Source organism: Typopeltis vanoorti, chromosome 9 (assembly GCF_054136105.1).
Source record: "Typopeltis vanoorti isolate ZY-2024b chromosome 9, IOZ_Tvanoo_1.0, whole genome shotgun sequence".
Lineage (NCBI taxonomy): Eukaryota > Metazoa > Arthropoda > Arachnida > Uropygi > Thelyphonidae > Typopeltis > Typopeltis vanoorti.
In genome coordinates this window covers 19633236-19652169 of record NC_143557.1, presented here as the reverse complement: position 1 = coordinate 19652169, position 18934 = coordinate 19633236, and the positions used below count along the sequence as shown (strand labels likewise).

At 37.8% G+C, this 18934-nt stretch overlaps 1 protein-coding gene across 4 annotated transcripts in view; it reads left to right on the top strand.

The window, feature by feature from the left end:
• Window positions 1-18934, top strand: part of LOC150102911 (DNA-directed RNA polymerase III subunit RPC5-like) — a 459314-nt gene that overhangs the window by 130597 nt on the left and 309783 nt on the right. The window lies entirely within an intron of this gene.

Below are 18934 nucleotides of genomic sequence, written 5' to 3'. Positions count from 1 at the left end.
AGTTCCACCAGGAATGTCCATATAAATAATTTGATTAATCAGATATTTCTGGTAATTTTATCCAACTCACATCTGCAAAAGTCAATGAACTCTAAATTAATAATTAATTCATACTCGCACACTTTCTTTCAATTTAAACTGTGCAATAAATCAGCCTGTACATTGAGCTCAGTCAAATTAAACAAATGCATAATGAGAAACATCTGGGCCATGAATAACAATCCATCAAATGATTATCAAATAGAAATTCATCAAACTGCAGTTCAAGCAAATTTTTAACACTGTTTTCTCTGAGTGTACATACAGAACTCCCCCCCCCCCCCCCCATTAAGAAAGAGCATTTAACAGAAGAATCAAAATAATCCTCCCTTCTAGTAGTAGAAGAGAATTTTCATCAACAGATACATTTACTTCCAGGCAATATTAAGAATTAGCGTTCTTACATAGAATAATAGAAGCATGTATAATAAATTCAACTCACCGATGACAGGAATTATCAACATTTGCTTTGCTTTCATCAATTATAACAAAGAAATCATGTAAGAAGTAATTTAAAAGTATCAGCATATCAGTTGCATTTAATAGGCTTTGTATCCATATGCTTTTTAATAAAATTTCCATTTTATTCCTTAATTTTACAGAAAGTCTCATTTCATATTATTACACTCTCCTGGCAGACTCATCATAGGAGGTTCATTCAACTGACAAGAAATCAATCATATTGATTATGTTGGAGGTTTAATGGATTTTTTACAACACTCAGAAAGAATTAAATTAGAATTTAATACTCCTATATTTCGTCCTAGTCACTAGGACATCTACGGGGATTACAAACAATTAATGTAACATGCACACAAAATCTTACAATACTAAGTCCAACCACGTGGGTGACCCTAAAGTCCTATCTAGGTGGAGCGCCCTCTAAAGGCGGTAGTAGGTGGCCTGGAATGTAAGGTGGGACCTCTGGTGATGAGTGTTTCCCAAATCTTCGGAAGCTTAATGCAACCGTATTTGTTAAGATTTGGTTGGTTTCTGAGAGCTGCTGCTGCTTCTAAGAAAAGTCTCTCTTTCTTGAATTTGCTGTGGTCGAGGACATTATGTTGGAGGTTTAATGGATTTTTTACAACACTCAGAAAGAATTAAATTAGAATTTAATACTCCTATATTTCGTCCTAGTCACTAGGACATCTACGGGGATTACAAACAATTAATGTAACATGCACACAAAAACTTACAATACTAAGCCCAACCACTTGGGTGACCCTAAAGTCCTATCTAGGTAGGATTCTGCCTACTCAAGAAAGAGAGACTTTTCTTAGAAGCAGCAGCAGCTCTCAGAAACCAACCAAATCTTAACAAATACGGTTGCATTAAGCTTCCGAAGATTTGGGAAACACTCATCACCAGAGGTCCCACCTTACATTCCAGGCCACCTACTACCACCCTTAGAGGGCGCTCCACCTAGATAGGACTTTAGGGTCACCCACGTGGTTGGGCTTAGTATTGTAAGTTTTTGTGTGCATGTTACATTAATTGTTTGTAATCCCCGTAGATGTCCTAGTGACTAGGATGAAATATAGGAGTATTAAATTCTAATTTAATTCTTTCTGAGTGTTGTAAAAAATCCATTAAACCTCCAACATAGTGTCCTCACAGCACTTAAGCCTCTACACAAGAATTCAATCATATTGAATCTTAAAATTCTTAACATTCCCTGCATTAACAACATATTCTGGTAGTGCATTCCATTCACTGACAATTCGCCATGTCAAAAGTTAACTCTTCATCACACTCTTACACAGCTTCCAGGGATGACTTCTGGTTCTTTCCCTCTCGTCTTCTACTCTTTTTATAATACCCTGTGGATTAATCCAATAATATTCCCTCACTAACTTAAACATCTCTATCATATCACCCCTTTTCCTCCTATCCACCAAGCTCTGCAATCCACATTTCTTCAACCTCTCTCCATAGCCAGCATTCCAGAGTTCTGATATTGTTTTAGTCACTTTTCTCTGGACTCTCTTCATTGTTTCCACACCACATCAAAAACCATGTGACCACATTTGAGCACAGTAGTCCAAGTGTGGTCTGATCAGTGCTTTATACAGTGTGTCAATATATACAGTGCTTTATACCTTGCTCTTCCTTAACAGAATTACAAGTATCATCAGTGCTACTTGTAATTCTCCCCAACTTTGCATCATCAACAAACAACTGAAGATCTCCTGTCATTCCACTTGATATATCATTTACCAACACATTAAACAGTAGGGTCCAAGAACAAAACCCTGGTTCACACCACTGGTTACCTCTTTTTTTTTTGAGACACTGCTTCGTCATACACGACTTGCTGGTATTGTTCAGAGAGCCAATCTCCTATTCATCTAATCAATGTACTATCTATTTCCATCATCTGCAGCTTGTACATTAAATTATCACGTGGCAGTTTATCGAATGCTTTTGCAAAGTCTAAGCATATCACTGTATCTCATTCTGCCTTATCTAACACACTTGTCACCTTGTAATAAAATGCAAGTAAATTACTAAAACAAGACCTACCCTTTACAGATCCGTGCTGACCATCATAAGTATACTATGTTCATAAACCTCATCTTGTATTCTATTCCTAACCAATCTCTCCAACACCTTAACCACAACTGCAGTTATACAGACTGGTCTATAACTGGAAACTACTGCCATTGAACCATGCTTGTGGGGTGGTACTATTTTGCCTTCTTTCCATTCTTTAGGAACCTTACTCACTGCAAGACTTTCATTAAATAACCAGGTCAAGAGCATATCTAACTGTTGTGCACATTCATTAAGAATAAGTGGTGATAGGTCATCTATTCCCACAGCCTTATTAACATCCAACCCAATCAACATCTGATACACTCTGATTCTTTCACTTCTCCTAATACTTGCCTCTCTTCTATAATTTTTTTTTTTTTTTTGTATTGCATGGTATCATTTACACCAATATGGTATATGCTGATAAAATGCTCATTCAATAATTCCACTATATCCTTTGCAATGGTCACTCTTCTGACCAGTGTCAACCTGCCATAATTATTCGTTCTCTTGCTTACCATATACTAGAAGAATTTCCTGGAATTAACCTTGGCCTAACCAGCTAATCTCCTCTCATACTGCACCTTTTCTTTCTTTACCATGTTTGTTATCTTCCAAGCCCACACTTTATACCCTTGATGGATCCGATCGCGACCAACTGTCTTATATCTCCTCCACAGTATTTTTTTTTCAGAAAAGCTTGTTTGAATTCATTTGTTTCACTGTACTTGTGTTGTATTGTTCATCTCTTTTACTGTATTTACTCACTTAACCCTTGGTATGCAGTTATACTTGTGTCAGATTCTGCCTTATGAATTTCCATGTGATGTTAACATCTTTTCTGCACAGCTCATTGACCCAATGTATCGATGCTAGTTGACTACAGAACTACTCATAATCACCCCTTATACTTTCCCATATATGCGTTTTTTTTTGGCAGTACCCTTTTCTTTTCATAACTTTTAATTTCCACCACTTCATTTTCTCTATGCTGTTTGCTCTCAGCTGTTATTTTCTAGCATCCTTCCATTGCTGGTCAACTTGCTATGTGGTATTATATGGATTGTTTCTATCAGATACGGATTCATCACTCTTCTGATTGCCACTGTCGCTGCCAACATGCACCATTGATGAATAATTTCTTGTAACTTTTCTAAAAGATTATACTTTTAACCTTTTTTTTTTCAGTATTTTCTTCTACCTTATACAAAGTCTATTGTATGTGACAAAAGAATTTATGATATAGAATTCTGAAAATATTTCAGATAAGTAAACTTTACTATATATATTTTTCAAAAGAATTTACTTTTGCAATTGCCCTGCTATGATGTAAATAACATTTAGCACTAATGTTCATGGGGTGCTTAAAGGTCAAAGCTGTATAACTGAGAGGAGACCTTCACATAGCCTTTAAAGGAATGCCGACCAGGGCTTCTGAAATAATGTCCAATCCTTACATTCTCGTGGTACACCCTGTTGTGTATCTACCTGAATACTGAACGAACAAGGATGGGCTGGAAATTTGAAATTTAGCCGACCAAATTGTATTCTTATTGGCTTAAACCAATATACAAAATGATGGTACAACACGACAAAATTTCATGCCGGCTGGGGTGTCGCTTAAACAAGGCCCCCAACGTTTTCGCCAGGGAACCAGGGCGAACAGTGAAAAGTCAGCTACTGGAACAAATCTGAAAGCACACGCCAACTCAATATCACCAGAGTTAAAGATCGGTACAATCAACATAAGAAGCCTCAATGGCAAAGAAATGGAGCTAGCTGAGGAATTAGATAAGTACCAGATCGACATAATAGGGGTGACTGAAACAAAAAAGACAAGAACTAGTAAGATCTTTCTGAGCAATAAATACAAAATGTTATATTCAGGCAATGACAATCAAGGAAAAGAAGGAGTAGCCATAGTATTCAACATAAAATACGAGGCTATTCTTCTTGAATGGCAGGCAGTCTCAAGTAGAGTGATGTGGGCAAATATCAGAATGGGGAATTGGACAATGAGACTTATTTGTGTCTATGATCCCACAGAAGGTTCTACTAAGGTAGAAGTGGAGGAATTTTTTGATGCTTTAGAGAAAGCAGCTGACACAATGAAAAAGGAACAGTTGGTCCTTGTTGGAGATCTAAATAGCAGAGTAGGAAATGATTGTCAGACATACAAAAATATTTTGGGAAAATTTGAAGAAAAGAGCAAAGCTAATAATAATGACAAATACCTGTTGGATTTCTGCTCAGGACATGGACTGGTTATTACTAACACCATGTAACAACATAAAAATGTGCACAAATTCACATGGAGAAAAAAGGCTAAGAATAAGAAAAGTCTCACTGACTATGTTATTGTTGATAGTGATGTTTTCTCCCTGGTGCAGGAGTACAGAGGATTTGAAATTGGAAGTGATCACCATTTAGTCTTGAGCAGGATAAAATTGAATTTCATATTGAAAAGAATAACATGTAAGAAGGTTTTAAAGCAAATAAAAGTTAAGCAGCTCTCAGATGTGAACTGTAGACAAAAATACAGAAAGATTATTGAAGAAAAAATGAAAGAGTTTGAGAACGGGAACCAAACCTTGGAGATTCAGTGGCAAGCCTTGAAGAAAACCCTGATTGATTGATTCAGCCAGAGAGGCATGTGGTGAGGTTGTCTGCAAGGATAGAAAAATCAGAACTCCATGGTGGACACAGGAAGTTAAAGAGGCAATGAAGGAATAGAAAAAAGCATATCAAAAATTCCTGGCAAATAAGTCAGCTTTTACTCTTACAGAATACAGAGGCAAATGTAAGAAAGCTAAACACTGTGTAAAACTAGCTAAACAAAAGTCATGGGAAGACTTTGGTAAGACCATAGAAAATAAATATCAAGAAGGTGGTAAGATATTCTGGAGGTTGTTGAAGAAGCTTAGAAATGTAGGAAAGAGTGCTGTAAAAGGAGTTAGGTGACAAGAAAATGGGAGAAAAAGATATCCTTGAAGTGTGGAGTAATTACTTTGAAAAATTGCTAAATGAAACAAGCAGTGATAGCACAGTGGTAAAAAAACACTCAACAGGCATACAATCAGGAATACATATCTATACTTGAAGTAGAAAAAGCTATCAAAAGCCTGAAATGTGGAAAGGCAGCAGGAGTAGATGATATTCGACCAGAAATGCTGAAGTATGGTGGTATAAAAGTCTTACAGTGGCTGCACTGCATAGTTCAGAAGGCCTGGACAGAGGGAGGAATTCCTGATGATTGGAGTAGAGCTCTAATAGTACCCATATATAAAAAGGGAAATAAAACTGAATGTGAGAATTACAGAGTTATTTCCCTACGGAGTGTTCCTGGCACGATTTATGCCAGTATACTTGAGAAACGGTTGAGAAGAATTGCGGAAGAAAAGCTTGGTGAAGAACAAGCTTGATTCAGGCCAAATAGAGGCTATCAGGATCAGATCTTCACTTTACAACAAATAGTTGAGAAAGCATGGGAATAAAACAAAGATCTGTATTTAAGTTTTGTCCATCTGGAAAAGGCATATGACAAGGTGCCAAGAGAGAAGCTATTCAATACACTACAGTTATGTGGTGTCAATGGGGCATTATATCAAGCAATACTTAGTCTTTATTTGAGTTGCAAGTTAGCAGTTAGAAGTGAAGGAAGTGCAGGAAGGTGGTTTAATGTTAAATCTGGTGTGAGACAAGGATGTACATTATCCCCTCTGTTATTCATTATCTATATGGATCACATTATGAAGGAAAGTGGTATTAAACATGATATCATAATTGGAGATGTTAATGTCAGCTCTTTGCTTTATGCGAATGATGTTATACTTCTAAATAAATCCGCTACAAGTTTGCAAGATTCCCTGACTAAATTGAATTACTGTTGTAATAGATATGGTATGAAGGTCAGCAATAAAATGACAAAGACAATGAAAATAGGTAGAATCGTTGTAAATGTCAACTGTGTTGTGATTGGAGAACTTGTGGAACAAGTAAAACATTTCAGCTACTTAGGCACGATTTTTAGTTGAGATGGTAAATTAAATATGGAAATAGACAACAGAATCAACAAAGCTGGTATGGTAGGAAGTCAGTTGAATAAATTCATATGGAATAAGAGAGAAATTAGTCAGAACACTAAATTAGCTGTATGCAAGACCATGTTCAAACCAGTTTTAACTTATGGATCTGAGAGCTGGGTCAGAAATAAAACACTTGACCAAAGACTAGAGACCGCAGATATGAGAGTCCTGAGAATGATTAGAGGTGTGAACAGATGGCAACAGTGGCAATATCATATTAAAAACAAGTATATTAAGAAAGAACTAGACATTGTCAACATCCAAGAATGCGTTAGCAGAGCTAATCTCAGGTGTGGTATGGTCACTTAAACAGAATGGGGCGAGGAAAGATTAGCAAAAGAAGTGTTCTCTGCTAAGTTGGCAGGAAAACGACCCAGAGGAACACCGAGATGTAGGTGGATTGATACGGTACAAAGTGCTTTAGATGATAGAAATATAAGATCTGATAATGTTGGAGTCTTGACAAGTAACAGACTTATTTGGAGGAAAATTGTAGATAGGAAGTTAGTAATGACGTAAATTTTTCATGTAGTACTATCATATCCTGTACACCCCTTGAAGGTACATCTCAGGAATTTGATGATGATGACTAATGTTCATCACATATATTGCTCTAATGAATTACATCAATTCTTGATGCTCTCACATTACATTTCACAATATAGATATATTACAATAAAATCTATTTTATCTAATTTTTTGCATGTAGAGGGAAGAAGAATGGAATTCACTACCTGAGTGGGTGATGAATGTGCAGACAGTGGATGTGTTTAAGGAGAGTGAAGTGATAGGCTGTGTTGACCTCCCACAATGAGTCTCGTGACTCCATGGCAGTCAGGAAAATAATAATTAATTCAAACAGTTTGTCTTTAACTTGAGGAAATCTTCAAGAAAAATGCATTGTGACATCAGATTTCTGTCTGTATGATTTGCCTTCTGTCTGTATCATTTACCTTTACCTTCATACTGAAGGTTTATCCACTTTCTTTTTTCTTACACAGTTTTCTAGGATGATCTGCTTTTAGTGATAAAAGATAAATTTCATACACTTCTCTCCAATAGAGTTGGAATAAATTAATAAATAAATATGTTGGAAATTTTTTTCACTTGGTTAGACTATAAATTATATATATTATATATTGCTTCAACTTTGGTATCACCTGGGTCTAGGTAGTGATCCTTCCCATAATGCATAGCATTATACATGTCTGCAAAGAGATGTTCTTTGCATTATGTGATACTAAGGAAAGTGATGTGAACTGAATCCACCTTTGCCACGAGTTGCCCCAGTCCTGAAGATACTTCAGGTGCAAACTTTGTTTGCTTACACTTAGATAAAGGATTAAACTAAATATATAATTTATAAATAAATAAATAGTTTATCACCTCATTTGTAGTGGCTGCTAAACAAACACTCGAATTATTCAGAAATTGGATCACAAGATGTAGATATAAAACATCTAATATTTAGTGATATCAGATTTTTACGAGGGAGGAGAGGTCTGGATAGTTCATAAACACCGAGAACAAAAATTAATTAATTTTATTTCTTCTTATGTATTTTTTCTAATGAAGCTCCAGCATTGAGAATACTGGCTAGTATACTCAATGCTGGAGCTGCATTCAATGCAGCCCTTATGGACGAGCTGCCACTGGTGGGTGGGTGGGTGTGGGTGTGTGTATCCTAAAAGAAAAAAAAATCAGCTAACGTCTTTTTATTCTTGTATAGGGAGTAGGCGAGGCTGTTTTAGCCCTATCTGACTTTTGGAGACTGAGTGAGCAGTTCAATCTCCACTGGTACCCAATGAGAGATAGCTGGCCCAAGGCTATCACTAATTAAGCGGCACGCAGTGAAGAGAATGGCTCAACAAATGCCTTCATCTCATGGTAACTAACACAATATATTTAATGCCTGAAATAGTGCGGGTTCTATGGCCGATTTTCTTGAGTTTACAGGACGAAAAATCTGAGTTTACGGGAGAAAAAACCTGCTTGCCCGTGCCAGTAATCGACTAACTCGGGAACCGGTTAAAAAAAAAAAAAAAGGCTTAGAAAAATTTCCTCTAGTCTCCGACTAGACTCGAAACCAAGTCTTCCTTTGTGCGGTCAAGCACCGTGGTATGCAAACGCCACAGCCCCTGAGCTACACAGGCTCCTATCCTAAAAGGGATAAAAAGAACAAATTATTACAATTTGATGATGCATGGGGGTTAAAGGGTTTTAAGATGTTCTTTCTTGTGGTTATGTCAGTTACTTTACTTTAATATCATTTTTGTTCTAGGTGTTTATCAGAACTTTAGAGACCCCCCCTGTATATGTAGAAATTTTTGTCCTTTTTTTATATGTAAACGTTTAATTTTTAAATGTTTAATTTAAATTTCATTTAATAATGAAATATTTTCTTTTTAATTGATATTTCTTTAGTAAAGGCTCTTTAAACATTTTTCATCTGTCATGACTATTTGGTTGTAATATTTATTAATATTAAGAAAGGTTAAAATGGCTCATCTCAAAAATTTTATCTCCTAAGAACTTTAAAACTTAACAAAAAAAAAAAAAATTAAATTTCCAACTAACTCATATAATTGAAAATTATATTCTTATTCTTGTTTCCAAAAGAAAACCAGTATTTTCATTTTCATTACCATGCTGCTGTACTGTGCCAGGCATTAGTTTGCTTGCATATGCATGATTCTGAATTTCCAAACAGGAAGTTCAGAATAGTTGAGAGAATGAAAACAGTTGTTGATTAGAATACATTCTGGAAAAAAAAAAAAGATAGAAATTTGGTGAGAACATTAGTATAAGGTAAGAGCATTTTGTAAATCATAAAGGAGGATAAGATCATTGTTATTGTTAAATGGTCATCTCCATGTAGTCCATGGGCTTTTTGGGAATAGCCCTAAACATTTCACCAAGCACTAACCAACATTTACACAATATCTGTCATACTTTGCTTTGAATGCATTCATTAGCAAGGCACTCAACTAGTAATCTTTTCCATTCATCCCCCCCCTCCAAACAAAAAATCTTGTCTTTACATCTTCTAACCATACTGTTCAGTTTCCAGTATTCAGTTTCCAGGGATGACTCATAGTTCTCCCCAAATATAGTCAGGTATTAAAAAATTTCCTCTGTATCAATCCTATAAAAACCTTTAGGGAACTTGTGTGCCTATCATAATCAAGATGGAAATTTGGTGAGAAAATTAGTATAAGTAAAATAAATATATTAGAAAATTAATATATTTCCTGCGCTTCTTGATCCCAACAGATCAAGTGGTGCAACAGCACCGGCTGCTGTGCACAGACTTTAAAATAAGGTCGAAGATAAGAACCTTTGGAAGCCATGGGATGAAGACAATTAAGTGGTTTCGTTTAAAAGAAGAGAGTGTGAGGAACCTTCTGAGCTGTGCAATCGAGGTGCTTGGTGAAACATCTGGAAAGATTAGAGAACAGAAGGAGGGTTGGTGGTGGAATAATAATCTACAAGAAGCAGTGAAGACTAAGAAGAAAGCAAAACAGAAGTGGGACGAGTCAAAAGTGGAAGAGGACAGAGAGGAGTACAGAAAGAGAAAGCAAGAAGCCAAGAGAGTTGTCGTGCAGGCAAAGGCCATGGCATATCAAGATCTTTATGATCAATTAGAAACAAAGGAAGAGCAGAGAAAAATTTATCGATTGGCAAAATGTAGAAATAAGGCATTAAAGGACATCTTATATGTGAGGCAGATTAAAGACTCTAGAGGAAGAGTATTAAGGAGGGATGTGGATATAAGAAACAGATGGAGAATATACTTTGAAAGGCTTTTGAATGAGGAAAATGCGAGGACTCACAGAGAAGATGGCAGCCTTATGAGGGGATGGTGCAGAACATCAGTAGAATGGAAGGGAAGGAGGCCATAAAGAGGATGAAGAATGGGAAATCGGTGGGCCCCGACAGGATCCCAGCAGAGGAATGGAAGGCACTGGGGGAAGAGGGAATTGACCTACTGTGGGACCTGTTTATAAAAGTTTGCCAACAGGAAAATATACCCGAGGAGTGGAGGGAAAGTACTCTTGTCCCCCATCTACAAGAGTAAAGGGGATGCAAATGACTAAGAATTACAGAGGAATAATGTTGATGTCCCACACAACAATGAAAATCCTAGAAAGGGTTCTTGATGGAAGACTAAGAAAGGAGATGGAGATTGCAAAGGAGCAATTTGGCTTCATGCCTGGTTGATCAATGACAGATGCTATTTTTGGGTTACGGCAGGTGATGGAAAAGTTTCAAGAGAAACAACGAGAGCTACATCTGGTGTTGATTGATCTGGGGAAAGTGTATGATAGAGTGCTAAGGCAAGAAGTCTGGAGGTGTCTGAGGGAGAAGAAGGTACCGGAGAAATATGTCAGGTTGGTGCAGGAGATGTACAGAAATGTGAAGACGAGTTTGGACCTGCCTGGGAGAAACAGAAAGTTTTCCAGTGACAGATGGCTTGCATCAAGGGTCAGCATCAAGTCCATTCCTTTTTAATATTGTGATGGAGGTGGTAACGGAGTAGGTGAGAGAAGATGCACATTGGACAGTGTTGTATGCGAATGACATCGTGCTGTGTGCAGAATCAAGAGAAGAAGTGGCAGCTAAACTGGAAACATGGAGGAAAGTACTGGAAGAGAGTGAGGTATGAGACTGAGCAGAAGTAAGACAGAGTATATGTGTTGCAAAGTAGATGGCAGCCAGGAGACAGATCTGGAGCAGGAAGAAAATGTCATCTGGAAGGTTAGGGATTGTAGATACTTAGGTTCAACAGTGAAAGAGGATGGAGAGGCTGAGAAGGAAGTGGGAAGCAGGATACAAGTGGCATGGAGGATACAAGCAGGATGGAGGAACTGGAGAGAGAGAGAGAAAAAGATGGCTGGAGTGCTATGCGATAAGAGGGTGCCATCAATCTAAAAGACCAAAACTATAGGACAGTAGTGAGACCAACTATGATGTATGCTATGGAAACTGTGGCCCTGAGGAAAAATAACATCAGCAGGATGGAGGTAATGGAGATGAGAATGCTTAGGCAGATGTGTGTTGTGACCAGAGAGGATCGTCTGAGAAATGACTATGTAAGTGGAACGGTGAAAGTTACAGACTTAGGAGCAAAGATACAGGAGGCAAGGTTGAGATAGTTTGGTCATGTGATGAGGAAGGAGGACAAGTATGTGGGAAGAAAGGCCATGCAGATGAGTGTGCTGGGAAGGAGGAAGTGCAGGTTGCCAAAAAAAAGAGATGGCGGGAAGGTGGAGGAGGATTCGAGGATGAAAAACTTGGATGTGGTTATAGCCCAAGACAGGAGGATGTGGAGGAGACTCACTAAAAACAGCGACCCTACTCAACCAGAACAAGATGCAAAAGAAGAAGTGTGCCTATCATAATCTCTCCTTTTTTGCTTATCAGCTAATTTCTGTATCCCATAAGTCTTCAACTTATCCTCATGAGGAACATTTCATAGACCTGACATCATATTGGTCACTTGCATCTGAATCCTTCGGTTACCTTGGTTTTCTTGAGGAATAGGAACAGGTGGAGAGGCTCCAGAGGTAAGTAACCAAAGATGGGATGTATGGAATGCTTCTTGATTGATAGTCACAAAAGAGAAGATATGATGAGACATACAAGTTTCTATTGAAGATGGAGCCTTATCAAGGCCTTATAAAAACATTTTTTTTTTATGTCACACCCATACACGAGAGGTTGGTTGATCCACCTATAGTACACTACTACTAACGTATATGACTGACGGGTTGGGAAAGGAGGAACTTGTTTACATTTGATTTAAAAGACTGTATATTGTATTCCATGGGAAACACAATAGGGGAAAGACTGTTTTACAATACAGCAGTTGCAGGGATGAAGGAGGTGGAGGAGAAGAAACGTGTTCTGTGGGTTTCAAGGTGCACTGAGAAGGGATGTTGAGCAGAGCTGCACGTGTTCCAACGAGCTTAGCACTAAGTGGGGGGAAATATTGATGCTGTTTCAGATGAATATTTGCCATGGAAATATTTGTAGAATACACATAATGTGGAAACCAAATGTCTGTGTGAAAGTGGGGGGAAAGTGAGTTTCCTCCCACTTTCACACATCAATAGCTGGGTGGATTTATGATTTGTATAAAGTTAACAGCTGTTCATGGGTGAAGTAACACTTTGAGCGAAAGAGAAATTATAGTTTTTTAGAAGCTGAGGATGCAGTGGTTGTGATGTGTTTATGCCAGGAGAGGCTTGATGTCAGGGTAATTCCAAGAAGAGAAATCTCATCTTGTCTGAAAATTTGAAGGTTTTCAAAGATAATACTGGGAGAAAATGGTTCTTTTTTATGAGCAGTAAGATAGAATTGTGTTTAATTAGCATTGAAATTGATGAAGTTATCTGAACCCCATTGGAGGATGATTGGTGACCAGAATCAAAGGAGGTGGTGGTTGTTGATGTTCTGAATATTGAGGTGAGTTATGTAGAGTAAGGTTTATCAAATGAAAGGGAGAAGTGCAATGTGCTGTTATCTGCAAAACTGTGTATTAGGTTGGAAGTAGATCATTGATATATAGCAGGAATAGGATTAGTGAGAGGACAGAACCTTGTGGAACGTCAGCATTAGTTGAATGGTAGGAGTTGGGAATTGATGATTTTTTCCATTGCTTTAGACAGGCCTGAGGTGAGTGAGATAGGGCGGTAGTTGGACGGCAGAGACTTGTTGCCCTTCTTGGGAATGGGTTGAATATAGGCCATTTTCCAGGCTGTGGGGTATATACAAGCGACATAGTATAATAACCTTTTTATTTTTTGCTTGTCAGGGTGTTCTTCATTTACAAGGTAAATTCCATGGGCTATTTTAGTCACTTTTGCAATATGCTCTCTGAATATGTCCATCCTTGTGGAGCATGTTCGTGGTGGAGGAGACCTCCCAATGATGGTACTGGTCCTTTTCATTCTTAGTCCTTTACTTTGCTTTTCTTCCCATATTCTTTGCTGTACTTCTCCTGAGACTTTTTACTATCTGTCTTCTAGACCACCATCATTGGGATCCAATGCCCTGCTTCCATTTGCTGTGCAGTGCAACCCATGGAAATCCTAGTAGTCATGCATTACTTTGGCCTGTTCTTCAGAAAGATGGGCAGTCCTGGATGGCCCAGCCAGAATCATTTGACTAGGAGCTGGCCTGCAAAGGTCAGTGTTGTAGCAGTAAGTCTCCTATCCCATGGTCTAGGGACATAGCCCAAAGCTTGCTGTGGTGCTGGTATATTGTTTGGGGTAACCCTAGCATTCTACTTCTGAGTGCATTTACTGCTTGCCAGGTAGTGGGCATCCATATGTACTTTGATATTCTGCAAAGAAAGCTTACAACCATGTGGAGGAGATCTCTGATACCAAAGGGTTGGAAAAACCCTTGAGCATGAATTCTCCATCCTTAGATTTTTCAGGATCCCTCACAAAGTTCCAAACAAGTACTGATACTATAGATACATCATTTGATAACAGAAGTAGGAAACAAAAGATGTATCAGTGTTCCCTATTATCCATATAACATACGAAAAGCCAGAACTACTGTAAGCAACATCAATGGGTCAAATACCATTGATGTTGCTTATTACAATGATACCTCATAAAACACTGAACTCTTCTAGAGGAGTGATATCAGAAAGGGATCTCCTTAATGTTCCAAATGAGGAGATATGCTCACTGCTTAAAGATGGAGTGACAGGTATGAGATACATAGAAATGGTCACCTGGTTCTGACCAGGAACACCATCCAGGTATCTCATCTCCCCTGTTAGGCTGTACATCCCTAATCCACTGAGATGCTTTAAATGTCAGAAATATGAACATGCCCAAACTGCCTGTCATGGCTTGACCATCTGGGTCCAAAGAGCATGATACAAATATTCTGCAAAGAAAGCTAAACGTGTCAATTATCAGAGAGATAATCCAGCTGACTCCCGTGCATATCATAATGGATGGATGAAAAATAAATACAAAACATTAAAACAGAACAAAATATATCATACCAGGATGCAAAAAGTAAGTTAAGCCACTAACATATATGTCCTGAGATCCTCTTATGTTGAGAAGGTGGCAGTTAAAAAATGTCATCAGCAGCTTAAACTTGTATGTCTATTTCACAATCTGATAATTTCACCATACCTGAACTTTATAATCATGAGTGCTTCTCTGTAGAGTACATCATTCCTTTGACCTATGATCTAACTCCAGAAACCACTCCAAATATGATTCCATTTAATGAGAGCCCATTAGTCAAAAAAAATTGTGTCAAGGATATCATATGAAGATAAACCACCAAATACCCTCACATAAAAAACGGATACTTCAGTATCCTTACCAAATGATCCTGACACATCAAATGATATAGTGAAATTTTTTTTGTCAGAAGATATTGACACTGACTATCCATACTTCCCAAAATCAATTGATAAATATAAATTTGACGCTTTGATTATGGAGAGCTCTTCTAATCCTGTGACCAGATTCAATACTCTTGTGACCTGAGCCCCCTCCACCACACGAAGCCTCAAGTAATTATCCCTCGGTACTGTCTGACTACAGATGTGAGACCCCTCGACACTTCTGCGCATGGCAGAAGAAGACAAATTCATTCCGATAATAGGGTAGTCACTATCGACCTGACGTGAACGTGATTAAACTTCTACAAAGCCAAAATGATAGGTAGATTTTTACAGTGGAACTGTAATGGGTTTTGCCAGAATATCATTGATGTCAAGATTCTACTGCAGAAATGCGAGCCCCTCTGTTTTGGTCTGCAGGAAATGTTTAAAAGCCAGTGAGAAATTTGCTTTAAGGAATTTCATAGTTACTTGTAGATGTTCCTGTTCATGCTGTAGTAGCTTTCCTAGTGGACAATCATAGTCCTTTCATGTCCAGCTTAATACTGCTCTTGAAGCAGTAGCGATTCGCCTATCCATGGGATTTCTTATTACAGTATATTCAATATGCTTACAACCAGGTTATGAGTTAAATGAGATCGAACTTGATAATCTTATATTACAACTTCCTCAGCCTCATACTTCTCATAGGTGACTTTAATGGGCACAATACTCTGTGGGGTAGTGCCAATATGAAAGGATGAGGTCACATCATTGAGTGAGTGCTCAACAATCATGACCTCTCCCATCTTAATAATGGAGTCAGTACCTTGTACCATGTGACCACTTGCTTTTATTCTGCAGTGGATCTTACAATCTGCTACCCCTGCCATTTTCCCTTTGCTCGTGTAGGATGTCAAGGAGAACATATATGGAAGCAATCATTTTTCTGTTATTTGCACTGTCTTTGCAGGAAGCATTTTCTCCTACATGGATTCCCATGTGGAAAATAGACCAGACTGACTAGAATACTTTTTTCTATCTTGCAAAATTTAATGCTGCAGAAGACAGTCAAGCACCTATCAGTGAAGCATATAACAGATTGTATTCTCCACTCAGCAAACCTCAATTTCAAAAACATTATCTCAATTCCTTCTCTATCATCATCATCATCAAATTCCTGCCATGTACCCTCAAGGGGTGTACAGGATATGATAGTACTACGTGAAAAATTTACATCATCACTAACTTCCTATCTACAATTTTCCTCCAAATCAGTCTGTTACTTGTCAAGACTCCAATATTATCAGATCTCATATTTCTATCATCTAAGGCATTTTTTACTGTATCAATCCACCTATATCTTGGTCTTCCTCTGGGTCTTTTTCCTCCCCACCTGGCAGAGAACACTTGTTTTGCTAATCTTTCCTTTCCCTTTCCCATTCTGTTTAAGTGACCATGCCACCTGAGATCAGCTTTGCTAACACACTCCTGGATGCTAACAATGTCAAGTTCTTTCCTAATATCCTCGTTTTTAATATGATATTGTCACTGATGATATCTGTTCACATCCCTAATTTTTCTCAGGACGCTCATATCTGTGGTTTCTAGTCTTTGGTCAAGCATTTTATTTCTAACCCAGCTCTCATCAGATCCATAAGTTAAAACAGGTTTGAACACCGTCTTGTATACAGCTAATTTAGTGTTCCGACTAATTTCTCTCTTATTCCATATGAATTTATTCAATTGATTTCCCACCATACCAGCTTTGCTGATTCTGTTGTCTATTTCTATATTTAATTTACCATCTCCACTAAAAATTGTGCCTAAGTAGCTGAAATGTTTTACTTGTTCTATAGGTTCTCCATTCACAATGCAGTTGATGTTTTCAATGCTTCTGCCTATTTTCATTGTCTTTGCTATTGTTTTTGCCAATGCCTAATAGAACCCTGAATGCCAAGCAGCCACAGTAGATCAAGACAGAGCATGGGGTAGGTTTCATAAATACATCATCTCATCAAATCTAATAGCTTTTAAACATACTCGAGGCCAAAGCACGTTTTGTAAGACATCACAATTAAAAGCAAGCTTGGATCCAGTTTGTATTATTGATTAATCAAACAACCACTGCAGAAATTGTATCGAATAAAGTCTGGAAAATGAAAAGTAGATATAAAACATACAATTTGTCTACCCTAGACTATGGTGGATGTGTTGTTGCTGATAACAAAGCTATTGCAGACACTTTGGAAGTAAACGTTTGCTAGAATATTCATAGTAACTTCATATCTTCCTGAATTTTTAATATTAAAAGAACAACAAGAGAAATAACTGCTAACCATTTTTACCAATGGACTGGAGTCATACGATCAGCCATTTGTTAAGGAGGAACTAAAAAGAACTCTTATTTTCTTAACTCAGAACAGCAGGTCATGATGCTATCTATTATGAGATGATAAAACATCTTCCATCATATTCTGTGGATCTCCTTCTCTTATTACACAACTGAATACTTACAGAGGAAGAGTTTCCAGATTCTTGGCATAAGTCAATTGTCATTGTCATTCTAAATCTAGGAAAGGATCCAACACAAGCAAACAGTTATCAACTTATCTCTCTGACCAGCTATCTTTGTAAGGTATTAAAGAAACTGGTTAATGCCAGACTTCTCTGGTAACAACCTGCCATGGAGGAATACTGTTATGTTTGGTGCAGGTAATATTGTCAACATTCATGCTAAACAGCTTGTATAATATCTCTTTAAAATGCATGCTAAAAGGATGTATGGCAGTCTGATGTATGTGTGTGATACTGATACGTGTTATATTTGAGGATAAGAAAATAAAAGAGTTATTTTGCTGATACTGATATATGTGATACATAGGATGTTCTGGAAGAAATTATTTTTAAGGCATAGTTAAGAGACAACTGTTTCCTTTTAAGTGACAGAGCCAGTTCATTTGTTTCAACATTCCATATATCCTGATGATGGATGGTATCCCACCACTGTTAAGGCTACTATGCCTTGCAGAACCATAGACTGGAGACCAATAATCTAGCATTGAACATGCATGTGCATGATAAAGATAAAGTAATGAAGATAGAGTATGAAAGAGATTCAATATTTTCTTCTCTTGCAGGGTGAACTTGTTAAAAAGTGATCCGAAGTATTAGGTGAGTGAAGAGGGTTGTCAGGAATTCGTGTAGATAGGTGAATGATTTGCAATAGGTCATTACTTATGGCAAACGCTTTTGATCAAAGCCTTTTCATCCAAGCTGGATGAGAGGCAGAAAGCTTCTCATCCAGCTTGGATGAAGTTTTCCAACACCATTGGCCAATTTCATAGTGGATGAAATTGGCCAATGGTGTTGGAAAAGGGGACCCAGTTGGAATCATAGACCTTGATGGAGAATTAATTAGGTCACCAAAGATGACCTCACTATTAGGATGGCTTGATTGTAGATGGTCGAGTTTTATGGAGAGGAATGTGAAGAGGTCTGAGTAGTTATCGGAGTTTGGAGAACGGTAAATGCAGCAGATGAATATTACTAGATGGGGCAAGGAAACCTTGAGCCACAGGTGTTCGAAAGCAGGGAATTCTAAATTAGCCCCCCCTCCCTCCCTCCCTCTCTCTCTCTCTCTCTCTCTCTCTCTCTCTCTCTCTGGAATGCAATGTCAGATCTTTGTGGCAAAAGGAATTGTGTGATTTTAGTAGTGGTTTTTAGATGCTATTTGGGTTTCTGTCAAGAGTAGGAGGTCTGGTCTAGATGACTGTAAGTGTTAGTGAATGTCATTTATGTTGGTGTTAATGCCATGGATGTTAGTGAAGTGGATATGTGAGTTTTTAATGTGGAGCATGGATTGGGTGTCCTGTTCTGACATGTTTTGTATGAAGGGATTGGGTATGTTGTC